We start from the raw sequence: 20,394 nt of genomic DNA, 5'->3' as shown, positions 1-20,394 counted from the left end.
CATTACAAAATACCCTCTTAACATTATAGACATAAAAACAGATCAAGAAGATTTTCATTCTAGCTGGTTTACCTGTTTTTAAACGTTGAATTGGGACTGATGTCACAGTGACATTGTATGCTAATGTCATGTCACATAGGACACGCCAAAAGTAGGACAAATCTTCTCATTTAATAATCAAAATAATTTGACAAGTACTGTAGCAAAATATGGTCTTGATCCTGCAAGCTGTTCCAGGCAGGTGGACCTTAAAACGGAAGCTCCATGCAGACAGAAAAAGTTGTAGGATCAGGGCCTACATTGGTAGTTACTGTTCTTCCTACCATAACATTATCCATTGCTGTTTAAGATTCAGTCCCTGAATTCATTCAATAAGGCAAAAATTCCTTCCCATACTGATTTGCATTCTGTCACTAGATGGGTATAATGTCAACTTTTCTCAGCAAATTTAGTATTGTGAAGCTTATGACACAGAAAACTAGAATTACATTTTCTAAATGAATTCCATGTTGTTTGGATTTCAAATCTCTTCAAAAAATTTTTAATTCCACACTTAAGACCCAGCCCTGCAAACATGCCAGTTGTCTCCCTGAATGCAACTCATTTGTGAAGCCACTCACGTTCATAGGTGTTTGCTTAAGACTCTATTCCTCTAAGCTGCTCCTGTACCAATAAATCTCCTTTTCTGGGAAGTCAACAAAGGCCACATCCTGCAATTACTATAGTGCAGATTGCGAAATTTTGTCTAAAGCAAAAATGTTTTTGTTTAAAATAGGTTTCCGTTGAAAAAGCAAAATATTATACCTTTTTTACTCAAAACCTGTGCCTTTTTAATGGACTTTTTTGGGAAAGTTTCTGTTTTGTCAAAATAGCCATTTTGTTGGGGGCAAAAAAATTTGGATAGATTTTTTTGGCCAGCTCCAATTTTTAACCACAGCGTTACTGGGTCTAAGGCCCAGATCCTGAAAGGTATTTAGGCACGTAACTCTCCTTGATTTCTCTTTGTCGATTTCAAGGCAATCAGTCTTCCTTTAGCTTTTCTCAACCTTGCTCATTTGGGATCCGGCACCTTCTCCCTCCGCTGGAAAGTCCCAAACCCGAAGTGAGCTCTTGGAGCGATCGCAGTTCGCATGTGCTGGGAAGGGGGTGTGTGTGGGGGAGCAGTTCGCGCTCTGGATTGGCTCAGCACCCGCACGTGAGGCTGCACTCACGCTTCTGGGCTGACAGCTGGGTGGCCGCCCGGCCGCTGAGATTCAGTGAGTGAGTACTGGATCCGGCAGCAGAACGCGCGCAGCCCGGAGAGCAGCGTCAGGATCCGGGCACAAAGGTAGGTCTGCCCGCGGCTACTGCTGCTTTGCCCCGCTGCAGCCGGGAGTTAGACGTGGCAGGGCTGCTGCAGCTGCAGTAGTTGCTGGAGGGCGGGGGAGGCTTTGCTATTTCCAGTGTAACTTGCTGGCAGCAGTAGCCTGTGTCAGGCAGTTGAGCTGCCCTGAAGTTCATGTTGTGCAGAGGCTCCGGTGAGTGGCCGCCCCGCTGAGTTCGCTTTTTCCGGGTGTGCTGGGTTTGGAAGCTGCCGGGCGATGTTCTCCCGCGAAGTATGAAGAAGTAGCAGCCCCGAGAGTGAAGGATTAAACCGCCTCTGGAAGCCCACATATGCCAATCCTGGAAGGGTTGGGGAGGTTTTGTGGCCGCGCTGGGGCTCGTTATCCCAGTGTAAACGCAGTCCGGCTTTCCTTCTAGGAAAACCACATTGTTACGTGTTGCGATCATGCTCTGGCTTGGAGAGAGCAGCCTGGGATGGGGCCTTTTTAAGGGCCAGATCCTGTCCCCTTGATGTCCGTGTTACAGTTCCCATTGCAGTCAGGGGGTTCGGAGCCATATAGCCTGACGGCATTTCTGCGTTGGTATTTACTGCAGCAAAAGTTAAATATTTACAAGCGGATAGTTTGGGTTTCTAGTGTCTGATTGTGGCTTTTGTTTTTCTTGCAAAGTGTTTTGTTTGCTAGTTACACGGGATGGGGTGAGATCTTTGCGTGGGGGTTGGGGGCTGGGAAGGCGGACACCTCAGCTCAGAGTTTGGAGTTGGCGGCAGCTCCCGTAGAAATCAGGACAGCGTCCCTGGAGCTATTGGCGTAACCAAGATCAGAGTGTGACCCAGTTTGTCTACCCTTGGCCTCTACACTCTAAGGCTTTGAAAGCGGACAAGAAGAAGAGCGGGAGAGAAGGCTCCTGTGGTCTTCACCTTCCCCCCTTCTTGGGATCTTTCTGCTCAGTAACTGAATATGCTTTTCCTATAGCAGAGAAGGGATGTTAAAGGTAGAGACTGCTAGTAGGGAATTGTTCCAGATATGCTTATGCAGTCTAGAAATGGTCATTTTCCCTCATCTCCTACTGGTGAGATTCTTAAAGGAATAAAGATAAGGATAAAAATAAGTATATAATGGTTTAAACTGCTTTGTGTGTTTCTTATAAAATGTTAAAACAATACACTTGATTGGCAAGGTTACATTTGTTCACCTTTATGTTGCCTGTTCACTGTTTTCCTTTTCACCTAGGGTGAACAGTGCCACTAGATTTGTAAGCCTCATTCAGTGGTGCTGTTAAGATCCAAAACACTGCAATGGAATCTTTGCATTTAAAACAAAATTTTTTGTCATTCTGTTCCTTCCCTGTCTACCTTTTGTGGCTTAAGTTAGTCACCTGAATGTCCAATCTCTGCTAATGTGAATGATCTCTCAGGAATGCCTTCATTTTATCCTTTGTCTAACTTTATTGTGAGGCAGAGGTGATGTTATCAACACTCTCTGCAATTTAACGAAGAAATTAACAAATTCAATACTCTGCAGTTTAACAGAGAAATTCTTAAGAATCTCTCATCCTAGGTCATCTGACAAGAAGAGTGCTGGCATCTCCTCAGGTATTCTGCTGTTCCTATTCAAAAGGAAGAACAGACTCTTCCATCTTTCCTTACTGAAATTGGAGGAAGGGCAATGCATTACCTTGAGTCTCCTCTGCTAGGTGTATCTAATCAAGGCTGCAGCACACTTCTGTGGAGGAGGTCATTCAAACCTCCTGTCTCTCTTCTTCTGTCCTTTAGGTGACAGGAAAGGAACAGGCATAGCATTGTTTAAACTGGATGACTAAACAGCACTGGACATTTAGCAAAAGACAGTTTCCCCCACCCTCCATCTCTGTAATTTTCCTGTGTTGTCTTAATGACAGTGTTCTTTGTAGGTGTAGATAGCTATTCTAATGTCATTTGACCACTGTCCCCAAAAAGAAAATAAATTCCCCTTGAAGGAGACAACAGAAAAGAAACCCCAGTGATGGTATAACCATGTAGATGTTCAAATAGGAAGCTCTTTCCTCACTTTTTGTCAAGACTAGATAATTTAACAGCTCTTTCAGCCAAGGGAGGAATGTGATGGGGGAATGTGGAAGCCATTATCTCTAAGAATTAGTCCTACAGACAAACTTCCTGGAGTTGTTGATATGTCTCTTTGCCTCCGGGTCAAAGATCCTGATCAGTAAAATGAAAATTTGCATTAAAATGAAAGTTACAGTGTTTGCATTCAGAGATTACATAATGATGTGTTCTTAGGGCCTTTTTCAGATAAGTAGATTTTTTTTCTTGTACCTCAGACTCAGTTCAGCTTATTTTCCTGTGAGGAGGTTCATGATTTTTCAGCAGTACATGTTGAAAACAGACGATGGGTTGACAATAATTAGCTGTTTAGGGAGTTCTTATCTGATTGGTTTTTTTTTTGGTGTTCTTTGTAATCTCCCATGATACTTCAAACTTTGTATATTTTGGCCAGTTGAACTTTAAAAGAGAAATGTTCCCTGAGAAGTTTATGAATTCTGCATTGTCTTTGTTGTGTTTAATAGGTTACACTATAGCATTCAGAAACAAATAAGAGGAGGTGAATGTACTTTGTCCCTGTTTGGGGTTTTTTATTGGGAGAGAGGGAGTGGTAACAAACAAACATGTCAGGTCCATTTTCTACATGTTATGTACATGCTCTCTAGAGTTAAATAAATAAAAGCCTGTTCACTGATGAATCTAGATAGAAAAACTGTAACTACTGTTATCGCTCTAATTTTTTTTGGGTGTATTCTGAAGCTATCTAAAGTAGTGGTGGATTTTTCTCTCTCCCCTCCTGCCCAACTTTGGCATTTGCACATCAGAGAGTGGTTTGTTTAAGGCTGTTCTCAGCAGTGTTGGACAAAAATGTTTGCATCTCAGCTTTGGTATGTCTTCCCCCCCCCCCCCCCCCCCGGATTTGATGGAGAGCAGAAGGCAGAAGGCTGCCATAGTCTTAATATCACATTAGCTGTACAATTCTGTAGTGTATATGGCAAAGACATCCAAGTGTTTCCTGGACCCAATTTTCCTAGACTGTGAAGCTTAGGGCTGGTCTGCACTGGGGGCGGGGGGAATCGATCTAAGATACGCAACTTCAGCTACGTGAATAGCTGAAGTCGAAGTATCTTAGATTGATTTACCTCTCGTCCTCATGGCACGGGATTGACGTCCGCAGCTCCCCCTGTCGACTCCGCTACCGCAGTTCGTGCTGGTGGAGTTCCGGAGTCGACGGGAGCGCGTTCGAGGATCGATATATCGCGTCTCATTGATTGTCTCATCGGTCCCCAAGAAATCAATCGCTACCCGCCGATACGGCGGGTAGTCTAGACGTACCCTTAGGAACATTGTGGAGCTCAAGATGTGTGTGAGTTGACGCACTCGTAGGCCTGGTCTACACTACGCGTTTAAACCGATTTTAGCAGCGTTAAACCGATTTAACGCTGTACCCATCCACACAATGAGGCCCTTTATATCGATATAAAGGGCTCTTTAAATCGGTTTCTGTACTCCTCCCCAACGAGAGGAGTAGTGCTAAAATCGGTATTACTGTATCGGATTAGGGTTAGTGTGGCCGCAAATTGACGGTATTGGCCTCCGGGTGGTATCCCACAGTGCACCACTGTGACCGCTCTGGAAAGAAATCTGAACTCGCATGCACTGGCCAGGTAGACAGGAAAAGCCCCACAAACTTTTGAATTTCATTTCCTGTTTGTGCAGCGTGGAGCTCTGATCAGCATGGGTGGCAATGCAGTCCCAAATCCAAAAAGAGCTCCAGCATGGACCGTACGGGAGATACTGGATCTGATCGCTGTATGGGGAGACAAATCTGTTCTATCAGAGCTCCGTTAAAGAAGATGAAATGCCAAAGCATTTGAAAAAAATCTCCAGGCTATGATACAGAGTCCACAGCACAGTGCTGCGTGACAAGCGTAACGGAAAGCCAAAGAATCAAATAGACGCTCATGGAGGGAGGGAGGGAGGGAGGGAGGGAGGGGGTACTGAGGACTCCAGCTATCCCACAGTCCCTAGCAGTCTCCGAAAAGTATTTGCATTCTTGGCTGAGCTCTCAATGCTGGTAGGGTCAAACACATTGTCCGGGGTGGTTCAGGGTATAGCTCGTCAATTTACCCCTTCCCCCCCGGTGAAAGAAAAGGGGAAAAAATCGTTTCTTGACTTTTTTTCAATGTCACCCTATGTCTACTGCATGCTGCTGGTAGACGCGATGCTGTGGCAGTAAAGAGCAGTATCCGCTCCTCTTCCCTCCCCGGTGGCAGACGGTACAATATGCTTGCTATCTGCTGAGTGCTCCTGGCTGGCCTCAAGTGAGGCCAGCCGGGGGCGCCTGGGTAAAAATAGGAATGAGTCCCGGTCATTCCCAGTAGATGGTACAGAACGGCTGGTAACCATCTTCATCATAGCAACTGGGGGCTGAACTCCATCAGCCCCCTCCCTTTCATGTGTAAAGAAAAGATTCTGTACTGCCTGGACTATCATAGCAGCGGGATGCTGGGCTCCTCTCCCCCACACCGCTTAATGTCCTGCCTGGACTAATAGCAGTTGGAAGCTGCCTCCTCCTCATTTTATCTCACTAACAAGTCAGTGTTTCTTATTCCTGCATTCTTTATTTCATGACACAAATGGGGGGGACACTGCCACGGTAGTCCAGGAAGGTTGGGGGAGGAAGGAAGCAATGGGTGGGGTTGTTGCAGAAGCACCCACCGTGAATGGCATGCAGCTCATCATTTCTGCGGGATCTCACATGGAGCAGCTGTGCTCTCTGGTTCTCTGATACACTGGTTCTCTAGTACACTTGCCCCATATTCTAGGCAGGACTGACTCTATTTTTAGATACCATAAAGGAGGGATTGACTTGGGGAGTCATTCCCATTTTTGTCTTTGTGTCCCCAGCCGACCTCAGCCAGGGGCACCCATGACAGCAGCAGACGGTACAGAACAACAGATAACCATCATCTCAAATGGCGCAGCAGACGGTACAGAATGACTGATAACCGTCTCTGCTGTCATGCAAAGGCAAGTGAATGCTGCTGTGTAGCGCTGCAGTATCGCCTCTGTTAGCGACATCCAGTACACATACAGTGACAGTAAAAAAAAGAAAAAAGGCTGAACGGGCTCTGTGGTTGCCGTGCTATGGCGTCTGCCTGGGCAATCCAGGGAAAAAGGGCGCGAAATGATTGTCTGCCGTTGCTTTCCCGGAGGAAGGAATGACTGACGACATTTACCCAGAACCACCTGCGACAATGATTTTTGCCCCATCAGGCACTGGGATCTCAACCCAGAATTCCAAGGGGCGGGGGAGACTGTGGGAACTATGGGATAGCTACGGAATAGCTACCCACAGTGCAACACTCCAGAAATTGACGCTAGCCTCGGACCATGGACGCACACCACCGAATTAATGTGCTTAGTGTGGCCGCGTGCACTCGACTTTATACAATCTGTTTTACAAAACCGGTTTATGTAAAATTGGAATAATCCCGTAGTGTAGACATATCTGTAGATCTTCCAATTAATTTTGTGTCTTGAAGCTATACACTCTGGACAGTTTACAAATCCACTTACATGGTGGATTGCTGTACAGTAACTCTTAATTTAATGTCCTCCCGCTTAATGTTGTTTCAAAGTTACATCGCTGCTTTATTAGGGAGCATGCGCGTTTACAGTTGTGCAGTGCTCCCTTATAATGTCATTTGGATGCCTGCTCTGTCCACTGCTTGTAAGATTCTGTGGAAAGCAGCGATTTTACAAAGGAGCACTGCACAAGTTCCAATTCTCCGCTTCCTCCCCCTCCCTCCCAGTGCTTTCCCCACCGGCGCTTAGGACTTTCTGGGCAGGAGAGGGAGGAGTGGGGAAGCACTGTGTCTGTGTCTCCGCTCCTCCCCTCCCTCCCAGAAAGTCCTAAGCACTGCTAAACAGTCCTAAGCACCACCGAACAGCTTTCTCAAAGGGAGGGGGAGGAGCGGAGATGCAGTGCTTCCCCACTCCTCCACCTCCCTCTCAGGGCTTCACGCTTAACAGCTGTTTGGCGGCACTTAGGACTTTCTGGGAGGGAGGCGGAGGAGAAGGGAAGTGCCACGTCTCCGCTCCCACTTCCCCTCCCTCCCAGAAAGGAGTCAGGCACTCAGGCAGCGGCACAGACAGCTGCAACGGCACAGGAGCCAGCAAACAGAGCTGCACTAACAGGGGAGTTTCAGTGGGAGTTTCCAGGGGGAGGTTACAGGGGAGACCAAGGCAGAGAAACCAGGAAGTCAGACAAGGGAAGGGGCAGGGGTCTGCCAGCAGCCCAGTGCTTGTTGGTGGCCTGTGGTGCGGTGTGAGGCGTGGATTGCCAGGCACAGAGTTGGAAGGGTATGATTGAGGCAGAGGCAGCAGGTAGAGACACACTGAGGATGACCGGATGCAGTAGCTGTGGCATGTACATGGTCCTGGAGGGGGCACCTGAAAGGAGTTTTGTCTGCATGAAGTGCCGCCTGATAGAGCTGCTGGAAGAAAAGATAAGAGGACTGGAGATGCAGGTGGAAACTCTGGCTGAGTTTAGAAGGGGGTTTGAGCAAATGATGGAACACAGACATGATGAGGCACAGGGGATAAGCCCAGACGAGCGGATAGAAGCAGGACCAAAGAACTCTGAGGAGGGGCTGCTGGGTGAGGAAAGTGGACGGTGGAAGCATGTGACTAGGAGAACCAGGCAGAGGAAGAGACGGGCCAGCGATGGAGAAATAGAACTCAGGAACAGGTTTGCTGAATTGGAAAATGAAGATGGAGCACAGCAGGCTGCTGAAGGAGAGAGGGCAAGGAAAAAGAGACGAGCAGCTAGTCCTGCAGAAGGACGGGAGGAGTCAATGGAGGCGACAACAAGTATGAGCCCTAGGAGGATTGTAAGGGCGAATACAAATCGAGAGGACTTGCGGCCAGCTGGTGTGGGGGATAGACCGGAGAATCACACTGTCGCCAGGAAAAGGCAAGTCTACGTGATTGGAGACTCTTTACTGAGAAGAATAGACAGGCCTGTAACTAGACCTGATCGGGAGAACAGAAGAGTGTGCTGTCTGCCAGGGGCTAAGATACAGGATGTGGACCTGAGGCTGAATAGGATCCTAGCAGGAGCGGAAAAGAATCCGTTGATTGTCCTTCATGTGGGAACGAATGATACGGCTAGTTACTCACTGGACTGTATCAAGGAGGACTATGCCAGACTGGGGAAGACGCTCAAAGAAATCGAGGCTCAGGTGATCTTCAGTGGGATTCTGCCGGTTCCTAGAGCAGGGCGACGAAGGAGTGACAAGATTATGGTGATCAACAGATGGCTCAGGCATTGGTGTTATAAGGAGGGCTTTGGGATGTACGGTCATTGGGAAGCGTTTACGGATAGACAACTGTTCGCTCAGGATGGACTTCATCTAAGTAAGGAGGGAAATAGAATTCTAGGATGGAGGCTCGCCGACCTCATCAAGAGAGCTTTAAACTAGGAAGTTGGGGGAGATGGTTGGGAGATGTTCAGGAGATCTCCACGCCGGAATATAACCTGGAGAGGGAAGTAAACAAAGTGAGAGGGGATACCCTTGCGGACCAAAGAATTGATCCAAGGAGGAATAGTGCAGTAGAAACCAGATTAACGGGTGATGCTGCTGGTAGAAGGTCTGTGCACGATGGGGGAAAGAATGTCACTGACGCCAAACGCCAAAAATTAAAATGTCTGTACACTAATGCGAGGAGCCTAGGTAACAAGATGGAGGAATTGGAGGTACTGGTGCAGGAAGTGAAACCGGATATTATAGGAATAACAGAAACCTGGTGGAATAGTACTCATAACTGCAGTACAGGTATTGAAGGCTATGTGCTGTTTAGAAAAGACAGGAAGAAGGCAAAGGTGGTGGAGTAGCCTTGTACATCAATGATGAGATTAACTGTAATGAAATAAGAAGCGATGGTATGGATAAGACAGAGTCTGTCTGGGCAAAAATCACACTGGGTAAAAAAGCAACTAGAGCTTCCCCTGAGATAGTGCTTGGGGTGTGCTATAGACCACCGGGATCTGATTTGGATATGGATAGAGACCTCTTTAATGTCTTAATGAAGTAAACACAAAGGGGAAATGTGTGATTATGGGAGACTTCAACTTCCCGGATATAGACTGGAATACGAGTGCTTGCAAGAATAATAGGGGTCAGATTTTTCTGGATGTGATAGCGGATGGATTTCTTCATCAAGTAGTTGAAGTACCTACGAGAGGGGATGCCATTTTAGATTTGGTTTTGGTGAGCAGTGAGGACCTCGTAGAAGAAATGGTGGTAGGAGACAACCTTGTTTCGAGTGATCATGAGCTGATTCAGTTCAAACTAGACGGAAGGATAAACGAATGTAGATCTGGGATTAGGGTTTTCGACTTCTCAAGGGCTAATTGTAAAGAGTTCAGGAAATTATTTAGGGAAGTGGATTGGACGGAGGAACTTGTGGATTTAAATGCGGAGGAGGCCTGGAATTACTTTAAGTCGCAGCTGCAGAAATTGTTGGAAGCCTGCATCCCAAGAAAGGGGAAAAAAACCATGGGCAGGAGTTATAGGCCAAGCTGGATGAGCAAGCAACTCAGAGAGGGGATTAGGAAAAAGCAGAAAGCTTACAGGGAGTGGAAGAAAGGCGGGATTAGCAAGGGAAGCTACCTTGGTGAGGTCAGAACATGTAGGGATAAAGTGAGGAAGGCTAAAAGCCGCATTGAACTGGACCTTGCAAAGGGAATCAAAACCAATAGTAAAAGGTTCTACAGCCACATAAATAAGAAGAAAACAAAGAAAGAAGTGGGGCCGCTATACACTGAGGATGGAATGGAGGTTAAGGATAACCTAGGCATGGCCCAATATCTAAATAAGTACTTTGCCTCAGTTTTTAATAAGACTAGTGAGGAGTTTAGCGATGATGGAGGGATGATAAACGGGAATGTGGATATCGAGGTGGATATTACCGCAACTGAGGTAGAGGCCAAACTTGTACAGCTTAATGGGACAAAATCGGAGGGCCCGGACAATCTGCATCCGAGGATATTAAAGGAACTGGCACGTGAAATTGCGAGCCCGTTAGTGAGAATTTTTAAGCAATCGATAAACTCGGGGGTTGTGCCTTACGACTGGAGAATTGCTAAAGTAGTTCCTATTTTTAAGAAAGGGAATAAAAGTGATCTGGGTAATTATAGGCCTGTTAGCTTGACGTCTGTAGTATGTAAGGTCTTGGAAAAAATTTTAAGGGAGAAAGTAGTTAAGGACATAGAGGTCAATGGTAATTGGGACGAATTGCAACATGGGTTTACTGAAGGTAGATCGTGCCAAACCAATCTGATCTCCTTCTTTGAGAAGGTGACGGATTACTTAGATAAAGGAAATGCGGTAGATCTAATTTACCTCGATTTCAGTAAGGCGTTTGACACGGTTCCACATGGGGAACTGTTAGTTAAATTGGAAAAGATGGGGATGAATATGAAAGTTGTAAGGTGGATAAGGAACTGGTTAAAGGGCAGACTCCAGCGGGTCGTATTGAAGGGTGAACTGTCAGGCTGGAAGGAGGTCACTAGTGGAGTCCCTCAAGGATCGGTTTTGGGACCGATCTTATTTAACCTTTTTATTACTGACCTTGGCACAAAGAGCGGGAATGTGCTAATAAAGTTTGCGGATGACACAAAGCTGGGAGGTATTGCTAACACGGAGAAGGACAGGGATACTATTCAGGAAGATCTGGACCACCTTGTAAACTGGAGTAATAGTAATAGGATGAAATACAATAGTGAAAAGTGCCAGGTCATGCACTTAGGGATTAATAATAAGAATTTTAGATATACATTGGGGACGCATCAGTTGGAAGCGACAGAGGAGGAGAAGGACCTTGGGGTATTGGTTGATAGCAGGATGACTATGAGCTGCCAATGTGATATGGCTGTTAAAAAAGCAAATGCGATATTAGGATGCATCAGGCGAGGTATTTCCAGCAAGGATAAGGAGGTGTTAGTACCATTATATACGGCGCTGGTGAGACCCCATCTGGAATATTGTGTGCAGTTCTGGTGTCCATGTTCAAGAAGGATGAATTCAAACTGGAACAGGTCCAGAGACTGGCTACTAGGATGATCCGAGGAATGGAAAACCTGCCTTATGAAAGGAGACTCAAAGAGCTTGGCTTGTTTAGCCTGGCCAAAAGAAGGCTGCGGGGGATATGCTTGCTCTATATAAATATATCAGGGGGGTTAACGTTAGGGAGAGAGAGGAATTATTTAAGTTTAGTACTAATGTAGGCACGAGGACGAATGGGTACAAACTGGATATTAGGAAGTTTAGACTTGAAATGAGACGAAGGTTTCTAACCATTAGAGGAGTGAAGTTCTGGAACAGCCTTCCAAGGGAAGTAGTGGGGGCCAAAGACTTATCTGGCTTTAAGACTAAGCTTGATAAGTATATGGAGGGGATGTTATGATAGGATAGTTTAATTTGGGCAATTGATCTTGGATTATCACCAGATAAGTCTGCTCAATGGTCTGCGGGGAGATGTTGGATGGGATGGGAATTGAGTTACTGCAGAGAATTCCTTCTTGGGTGCTGGCTGGTGAGTCTTGCCCACATGATCAGGGTTTAGCTGATCGCCATATTTGGGGTCGGGAAGGAATTTTCCTCCAGGGCGGATTGGCAGGGGCCCTGGAGGTTTTTTGCCTTCCCCTGCAGCGTGGGGCATGGGTCGCTTGCTGGTGGATTCTCTGCAGCTTGAGGTCTTCAAACCAATTTTGAGGATTTCAATAACTCGGTCCTGGGTTAGGGGTTGTTATAAAAGTGGATGGGTAGGGTTCTGTGGCCTGCCTTGTGCGGGAGGTCAGACTAGATGATCATATTGGTTCCTTCTGACCTATGAGTCTATGAGAAAGTCCTAAGCGCCACCAAACAGCTGTTTAGTGGTGCTTAGGACTTTGGGGGGGGAAAGGAGCAAGGATGTGGTTGCTCCGGAGAGGAGGTGGAGTGGGGGTGGGAAGAGGCGGGCCTGGAGAATCCCCCAGCAAAGTCAGCGCCTGTTCTTCTCCGGGGAAGCTGCGGTTGCTGCTGCGAAGGTGCTTCCTAGTGTCCTTGCCTGCAGCGGGCTGTGCCTGTGTGGGGTAAGCCAGGAGCACTTCCCAACCACAATACAGTACTGTACAGTGTATAGTGCCTTTTGTCTGCCCAAAACAAATTTCCTTGGAACCTAACCCTCCACATTTACATTAAATCTTATGGGAAAATTGGATTCATTTAACATCGTTTCACTTAAAGTTGCATTTTTCAGGAACATAACTACAATGTTAAGTGAGGAGTTACTGTATGTACAACCACACTGATCCTAACTATACTGGTGAGATCCTAGCTATACTGGTGAATGTAAATAAGGCAGCTTAACTTCCACTTTTTGTGAATAAGCAAGTAACTGAGATCTACATATATAACCTGGGGGCAATGCAACATCTTACCACTAATAATAAATCTTTGGGTTTTTTTTTTTTTGTTTTTAAAACGTCTTCTAGGCACCTGTTTAATAGAAAACAACTAAACCAATATTTTGAAAATAGGTGTCATATTCCAGATAAATCCCCACATGCTCTGGAGAGTAGAGCAAAATGGAAATGGACACTACCGCATACAATAAATAGTCCTTTCTGATATACAATAAAACTACAGCATAAAATAAAGGAAGAAAAAGGTAGAACTCTGCCCTGAAGGATGCCATAGGCCATGTAGATATGGAAGTGTTCAATAAAAGGCCCTGAGTCCAATCCTCTCAGAAATATCCCAGAAATAGTAACTAGTTCTGTAGGGTTTTTTTGGATCTAAGATACCACAACAGAAGTGACCGTGGTTTTTCAGGAAAACAGGTACTATGTTCGTTAAGGCTATATATAGCAGAAGTAAAATTGGAAAGGACATTCACTAAGCAATAATCACAATGACAAGATTTGTGAAATAGTGTACTCGTAAGGTAAAGTGGTCTATCTTTTTTTTTTACTCCTTGGCCCTTTGTAAAATGCAGGTATTTGAGCAATAACTTCTCCTTTAAGCCCTTGTCGCTTTATTTGGCAATCTATTAAAGTGTGCTTCCTTTCCTTTCTCTAACGAGTACTTGTTGCTGCAGTTCCATTAACTTTTTGCATACTTCTTGTTTGTGATGTTCTAATTCTTCATGGTTGAGCATTAAGGCAAAATTCTGTTTTATCACATTCTTAAACAGGTTTCTTTATAAATGAAGTCCTTCCTCATGTTTGCAGTATTGTTGTAGCTGTGTTGGTCCCAGGATATGAGCGAGACAAGGTCGGTGAGGTAATATGTTTTATTGGACCAACTTCTTTTGCTGAGACACAAGCTTTTGACCTGCCATAACAACAGATGCTAAACCTGCAACTGTATTTTCAAAGCTATGATGATTGATATGCCATCCTGCCCTATAACACTCCTTTCAAGGTTCAGGGGTCCTACATATGCCTATCAAAACATGTGGTGAACCTCATCCAGTGCCCCAACACAACTATGTGGGTGAAACTAGACAATCACTGTCGTCTTGAATGAACTCACCAGAAAAATAAGACAAAATACCCTATGTTATCTAAAGGTTGACCCAAGGCAGCTTACATCAACCTACTTATGTCAGTGTCTACACTAGAATGCTGCATTCACCGAAGTAATTCCCCCCTCCTTCGACATAACTGCATCTACACAATAGGTGTAGCACTTATACTGATGTACTTAGGGGGGTGCAATGTCCACGTGGACACTGTTAGTTACATCACCTGTTGGCTGTCAGTCCTGAGTGGGGCTGACAGGTGGAGCCTTTCCCCCTTGCCTTGGCGCTGACAACCCAAGCTGCGGTAGGAGCCAGCTCTGAGCTCCATGCAGGGCTGACAGGCTCCACCTGTTAGTGTCCCGCAATGCCCCATTTCAGTTGATTCTCACCAGGAGTGCTTCCATCTGCACCACTAACAGAAGGAGCACGAAACTGTAGTGGACTTAAGTTGACTTAATTTTGTAGTGTTGACAAGCCCTAAATGGGCAAACACTTTTCACAAACAGTTGCTCCATATGTGACCTCTCCATCCTCAACCTCAGAGGAAGCCTGATTCAAAAAAGGATTTGATACTTGCACAAGAATATCTGCATTAAATTAGCTAGGACAAAAAAATGAGGGCAGCTATTTCCATATTTTGGGTTATAAACAAGAAAGGTCAGGAAGGAATTTCACAAATTCCATGATGTAATATTTATGCAACAGGTCCAGCATGTTGCATGAGACTTCACATCCTTTGGTGACAATTGCACTGAGTTTTAAAAATTAGTAATAAAGGAAGCAAATTAGATTTTTTGGATACTATTTTTTACTCTTCTTTTCAGTGTTTAGTCTTCAGTTTACATGATGAAACTAGATTAGTCTTGTTGTCTGGTTTTTATTCATCAGCACAGTGCTGGTCTGTTTGGCTTTGTAATGTTGTTTGTCAGGGCTAGTCATTTTTTTGTCATAGTTTCAGTTTCTTGGTTAAGGTACAGTCAAGGTCCAGACTTCAGAGAAAATAACACAGCCCCCCCCAGTAATGAGAATAAGCAAATAAAAAGATATCAGGGTCCATTCAGGGTCTGGCAGTTTTTATTTGGTCTGCAGTCTGCCTGTTGACTACCTTTGGTGTAGGTTATAAATATGTATTTGCACTTGCTAGGCCCTAGAGGATAATGTTTAGATTACAAAGCTATATAATTTTAAAAAATAATGTAAACACTTCTGTTTTAAAGCTGTGAAATTCTGGCACGGATGCTAATACCCCTTAAACTCACACTGACATGGGTGTCAACTTTACATTAAATTTTCTGACACTTGGTAATGGCATGATCTTAACTGTTGTAAAGGAGTTTTGTTTTTTTTTAAATGGTTATATACATTTGTTTATGTGCATGCATCCATTGCTCAAGCATCTGAGCCCTTTAACAACAAAACAAACATGCTATTTAAAAAATGGAGGAGGTTTTACTGACAAAAAAATTATTAAAATCTTTAACTGAAGTAGTTTTATTAAAAACCAAAAACTATACTTTTGGCTTTTTAAATAAAAAAGCCCAGTTGAAAGGTGAAAGTTGAGAATACTTTCAGGAAACATTCCCAAAATGTTCCCATTGTTTTCTATACAAAAATAAGAAACGTGGCTTAACAGCTGTGTCAAATAAAATAAAGCCTCTTTTGTTATTCCTTGGTTGTAGAAGAGAAATTAAATATTTCGGGGGTAGGAGGAAATGAAGTGCTCATTGTTATTCTTGTAGCTCCTTTATCACGGCTCTGGACAAAGTCTTGGGACCCGATCCTCCTTATATTTACATATGTAACTTTACTCATGAATACTCTATTGACTTAAACAGATGAGGGTGTAAATTACACATCTATATCTATGCAGGATTTGGCTCTCATTAAACATACGATACAGTTGGTAAAAATAGGGCTTGATCCTGCCTTCGCTGTAGTTAAGAGCAAAACTCTCAGTAATTTTGAGTGAGGAACAGACACCATAATGGGAGGGAAAACAGATTTGTAAATGTATTTTTGAACAAATGCTTTGAGTTAGAATTGTTACTGTGTTTGTGGGGAGTCACACTCTGTAGATCCCTGGATGATTTTTGTATATTTATAAAATTGTTCAGGAATCCCTTCAGAGTTTCAGGAACCTTTGCCAGAAGTTTATTATTTGATCATTTATCTGTAGGGTGACCAGATGTCCTGATATTAGGGGAGTTTGTTTTATACACACAATTATACTCTATCTTCCCCCAGCCCTCTGAAAAAAAAAATATCCTGGTTTTTCACAGTTGCTATCTGGTCATCCTACTTGTCTGCTGTTTGTTATCTGGTAAGTGAACAGGAACCCCAAGGGACTGGTTGCTCACCACAGAGAGCAGTAGCTGGAGTGAAGAAGCCATAGACTGAAAATTGTTCATTTGAAATGTTTTTGAAAAATTGTAGATACAATTTAGTGACTTCGCTTTGTTCACATATTCTGTCTAATTTTTTATTCCAAAGTTATTCAACCACAGTAGTTTAACTTCAGTTAACGAGAGCAAATATGTGTAGTGGGGGAGGGAATTGCCAGTGTTCTCTGACATTATTCCATGTAACGTTCTTCAGGAGTCTTCTGGGGAATGTTACTGTGCTACATCTGTAACATTACCAGACTATTACGCAGTGCGTTTCATCTGAGGCTGTCAGAGCACTTTATAAATATTAATTCAGCCTTTCAATATCCTAAGACTTAGGTGGGTATTGCTGATGAGGAAACTGAGAAATTTTCCGTGCAAGTTGGGAGTGACTCAGTTGATTGCAATTGTGTGCTTGTGGATTTACACTGAGTGTAGAATTTTGTCCAGTTAGTAGCACAAAAGTTTGTTTTACTTCCAATATAATAAAAAAGTTTCTTGAGCGGTGGGAAGAATTTTCACTCAGTTTATTGAGAACAGTTGGTTTCAAGAAAAAATAATCTTGGATTCAGGTTTGCGTGTATTATTCCATATGTGGGCGGTATCTCTATGGCCAAAAATGGCAACAGTAATTGAGTCTTATCCTGTACTAGTCTATTAGATATATTTGTGCAGAGCAAATAGGGAAAAAATTAAACAATTTGTAGTTCAATGGGTGAGTAATATAAGTGGCTCACATTCTGATTTTGTATGAGAGTATTTGAGGACTAGTTTCTGCCCTGGTAATTAGGCTTAAGGTCATTTGTTTGCACACTTCCTTTTGTTAATAAAGGAGTAAACAGTGTATATAGTACTCCCTCTATTGCCCCTTCTATATGCATTTATTTAGTGACCTCTCAATATAGGAGTGTCCAAAGTTCAATTTTAGATCAGTTTTGGTTTGTGTACGTTTTTTTTTTCTTGAGTGTTTTCAGAATAATTCACGTGAATGTGACTCTTCTTTCACCACACACCAAAATGGTTTTGAGTCCAATATATGAAACAGAGGTGCAATCTCATGAAAAGTTGTGGAGGGGATTAATTGTGAATTCCTATGATCTGTCACAATTGAAAGGGAACATGAAGACAGTAATAAAAAGCTGCAGGCGTGGGAAAGGATGGGTCAGCAAAAACATGTTCTCTTGAATCCCTCTTCTCCCCACCCTATGTGCTTTGCATTAAGAAAAACTGTAACTTTATGTTGGACCTCTTGTGATGGTAAGAGGAGAGATGCTGATGGAAGTGTGCCGCAATCCCACCACCAACACACATAAGAATGAGAGAGCAGGGCACAGGCAAAGTGCAACAAATATTCTTTTAATAAGGAGGCCTGGGAAACTTCAGAGGAGCCTTAGTTAATTTTGATTAACTTTTGTGCAAAGTTAATTACACATTTCCTCACCCAGGCCACTTTGTTTCACCTGCAGCTCTTCCGGTGAACAAACCAGCTCTTTCTGTTGCTGAACTTCCCCTCTCCAACCTGATCTCTTTCAGCACCACTCATCAGCCCTCTCTCTCATGCCTTGTCATTCAACTTTTCAGTGAGTTCTAGTTCATCAATGTTGATGACTTTTTGTCTACTCTCAGTCCTTTCCCTTCTTCCACTGATATGGTTGTGGTTTCTCTCCATGCTTCACCTTCCTCCACCCTTGACTCTCTTGCCCATCTCTCCCATTGCAAGATCTGCCCTACCCACCCCCAGCCTTGGCTAATCCCCAACATCTGCTGCCTTTGCTCCTTGTTTCCAGCTGCACCTATGTCTAAGGGCATGTCTACACTTGCCATTTAGAGTGGGGAAAAAGTCCCTTTTTCGTGCAAAAACTACGGGAGCACCTACACTTGCCAGTGACTTTTTTGCGGTGAAACTCAGAATTTCACTGCAAAAAGAAACCCACCTCCATGAGAGGCATACAGTTCTTACCAGTGATGCTTTTGCAGTAATGTGCAAGTGAAGACACGTTCTGTCTGTTTACAGAGCTTTTAGCCTCCTGAGGATATCCCACGGTGCCTAGGTGACCACTCTGGCCAGCAGCTCTGATACCAGGTAAACAGACATCTGCCTGTGAAGCCCTGGGAACTTTGAAACTCCCCTTCCTGTTTTCTTGGCAAGTGCTCACTTATCATTTAGCCAGCAGAGCAACTGATACCCTGCTTGGAGCAACTGGAGCTGATCAGTGTTTGGGGAGAGGAGGCTGTGCAGGGACCCAGGATGCCCCATGATCATAGGCGCTGACTTCCCCCTCTTTCCCATGGGTGCTGGACATCTGCAAGTGTAGCCAAGCCCTAGATGAGGGACTGAGGCACAGCGACGCTAAGTTACTTTCCCCCAATCACACAGGAAGTCTCTGGAGAAGCAGGGACTTCAAACTAGATCTCCCAAGTCTTAGGTTAGTGCCCTAGCTATTTTATCATCCTTCCAGAAAACTGGAAGAGTCCTAATGTTGTGCCAGCATTCTGAGAGTGCAAGTGGAATGACCCAGGTAACTATAGGTTGGTTAGCCTGACATCAATTCCAGGCTAAATCATGGAAATGGGATGCAATTAATAAAGAATTAAGACAAGAATAAAATTAGTATGTGTCAGCAGATAAAATAGGTCTTGTCAAACAAACCTGATTTAATTCCTTGGTGAAATTACAAGTTTGTGTTTGTTAAAGATAACTGCATAGATGTAATATAGAGACACAAGGTGGATGAGGTAATATCTTTCATTAGACCAGCTTCTGTTGGTGAGACAAGCATTTAAGCCAGGGGTCAGCAACCTTTCAGAAGAGGTGTGCGGAGTCTTCATTTATTCACTCTAATTTAAGGTTTCATGTGCCATTAATATATTTTAACATTTTTAGAAGGTCTTTCTATAAGTCTATAACAACTAAACTATTGTCTGTAAAGTAAATAAGGTTTTTTAAATGTTTAAGAAGCTTCACTTAAAATTAAATTAAAATGCAGAGCCCTCCAGACTGGTGGTCAGGACCTGGGCAGTGTGAGTGCCACTGAGAATCAGCTCGTGTGCTGCCTTCAGCACACGTGCCATAGGTTGCCTGCCTCCGGTTTAAGCTTACAAAGAGCTGTTCTTCAGGTCTCCATGTAGATGTACTTTTTAAAAGATGTATGACTTATAATTGCACAACATTCTGATTAAAAAAATTAGCCCTACATTGTATCAATAAAGCAAAAAATAGATTAAGAACTGACTAACAGATCACAAAAGGAGTCTTCTGCAGCGAATTATCATTTGAATGGGAGTATTTCTATTGGAGTTTTGCAGGAATTGATATTAGACCTCAATTTTCATCAACAGCCTGAAAGTAACTATAACATTGCCAATCTTTCTGTCATTAGCAATTTAAAAAAAAAAAATCAGTAGCAAAGTGGTAAATAATGATGAGGACTGGGTGGACATGCAGAGTGATCTGGGTATTTGGATTGCTTGGTAACCTGGGCCCATTCAGACAAAAGGCATTTTAGTACAGCCAAATGTGAATAAGAAATGCAGGCCATATCTACAGAATGGGGGACTGTATCTTGGAAAGCAGTGACTCTGAAAAGGATTTATGGTTATAGTGGACAAACAACTGAATATGAGCTCCCAGTGTGATTCTGTGGCAAAAAGAGCCCATATGATCCTTGGATGTGTAAAGAGAATTGAGTGTGAGTAGGGAGGTGGGTTTTTTCATCTCTTTATGTGGCATTTGCGAGACTGATACTAGAATAGTGTGTGCAGTTCTGGTACCCACGTTTTTAAAAATCTGTTTAAAAACCAGAGTGTGTGTAATGAAGAACCACAAATTATTAAAAGGGTAGAGAAAATGCCTCAGTGAGAAACTTAGGACATGTCTACAAGAGCTTTTTAATCTAGCAGAGAAAGTCATAAAAAGAACCAATGGCTGGAAGTTGATGCCAGACAAATTGAAATTAAGGATCGGGTACAAATTTTTCAGTGAGAGTAATTGACCATTGGAAGAAACTAGCAAGGAAAGTGGTGGATTTTCCATCACCTGAGGTCTTCAAATTCAGACTAGTTATGCTTTAC

At 43.8% G+C, this 20,394-nt stretch overlaps 1 protein-coding gene and 1 long non-coding RNA gene across 4 annotated transcripts in view; one reads left to right on the top strand and one right to left on the bottom strand.

The window, feature by feature from the left end:
- The window catches only part of LOC127051570 (uncharacterized), an 894,592-nt gene that overhangs the window by 485,050 nt on the left and 389,148 nt on the right, over positions 1–20,394 (bottom strand). The gene's annotated exons all lie outside the window — the stretch shown is intronic.
- STXBP6 (syntaxin binding protein 6) overlaps positions 1,236–20,394 on the top strand; it is a 233,452-nt gene continuing 214,293 nt past the window's right edge. For 2 of the 3 annotated variants that reach the window (XM_050953991.1, XM_050953989.1), the window contains exon 1: positions 1,236–1,327. The gene's annotated coding sequence lies outside the window, so the exon portion shown is untranslated. Of the gene's footprint in view, positions 1,328–1,428; positions 1,518–20,394 lie in introns of those variants that run through there. The other variant, XM_050953990.1, reaches the window with a different exon arrangement.

This window comes from Gopherus flavomarginatus, chromosome 5, assembly GCF_025201925.1.
Source record: "Gopherus flavomarginatus isolate rGopFla2 chromosome 5, rGopFla2.mat.asm, whole genome shotgun sequence".
In the NCBI taxonomy this organism is placed as follows: Eukaryota; Metazoa; Chordata; order Testudines; family Testudinidae; genus Gopherus; species Gopherus flavomarginatus.
This window is presented reverse-complemented; position numbering and strand designations above follow the sequence as displayed.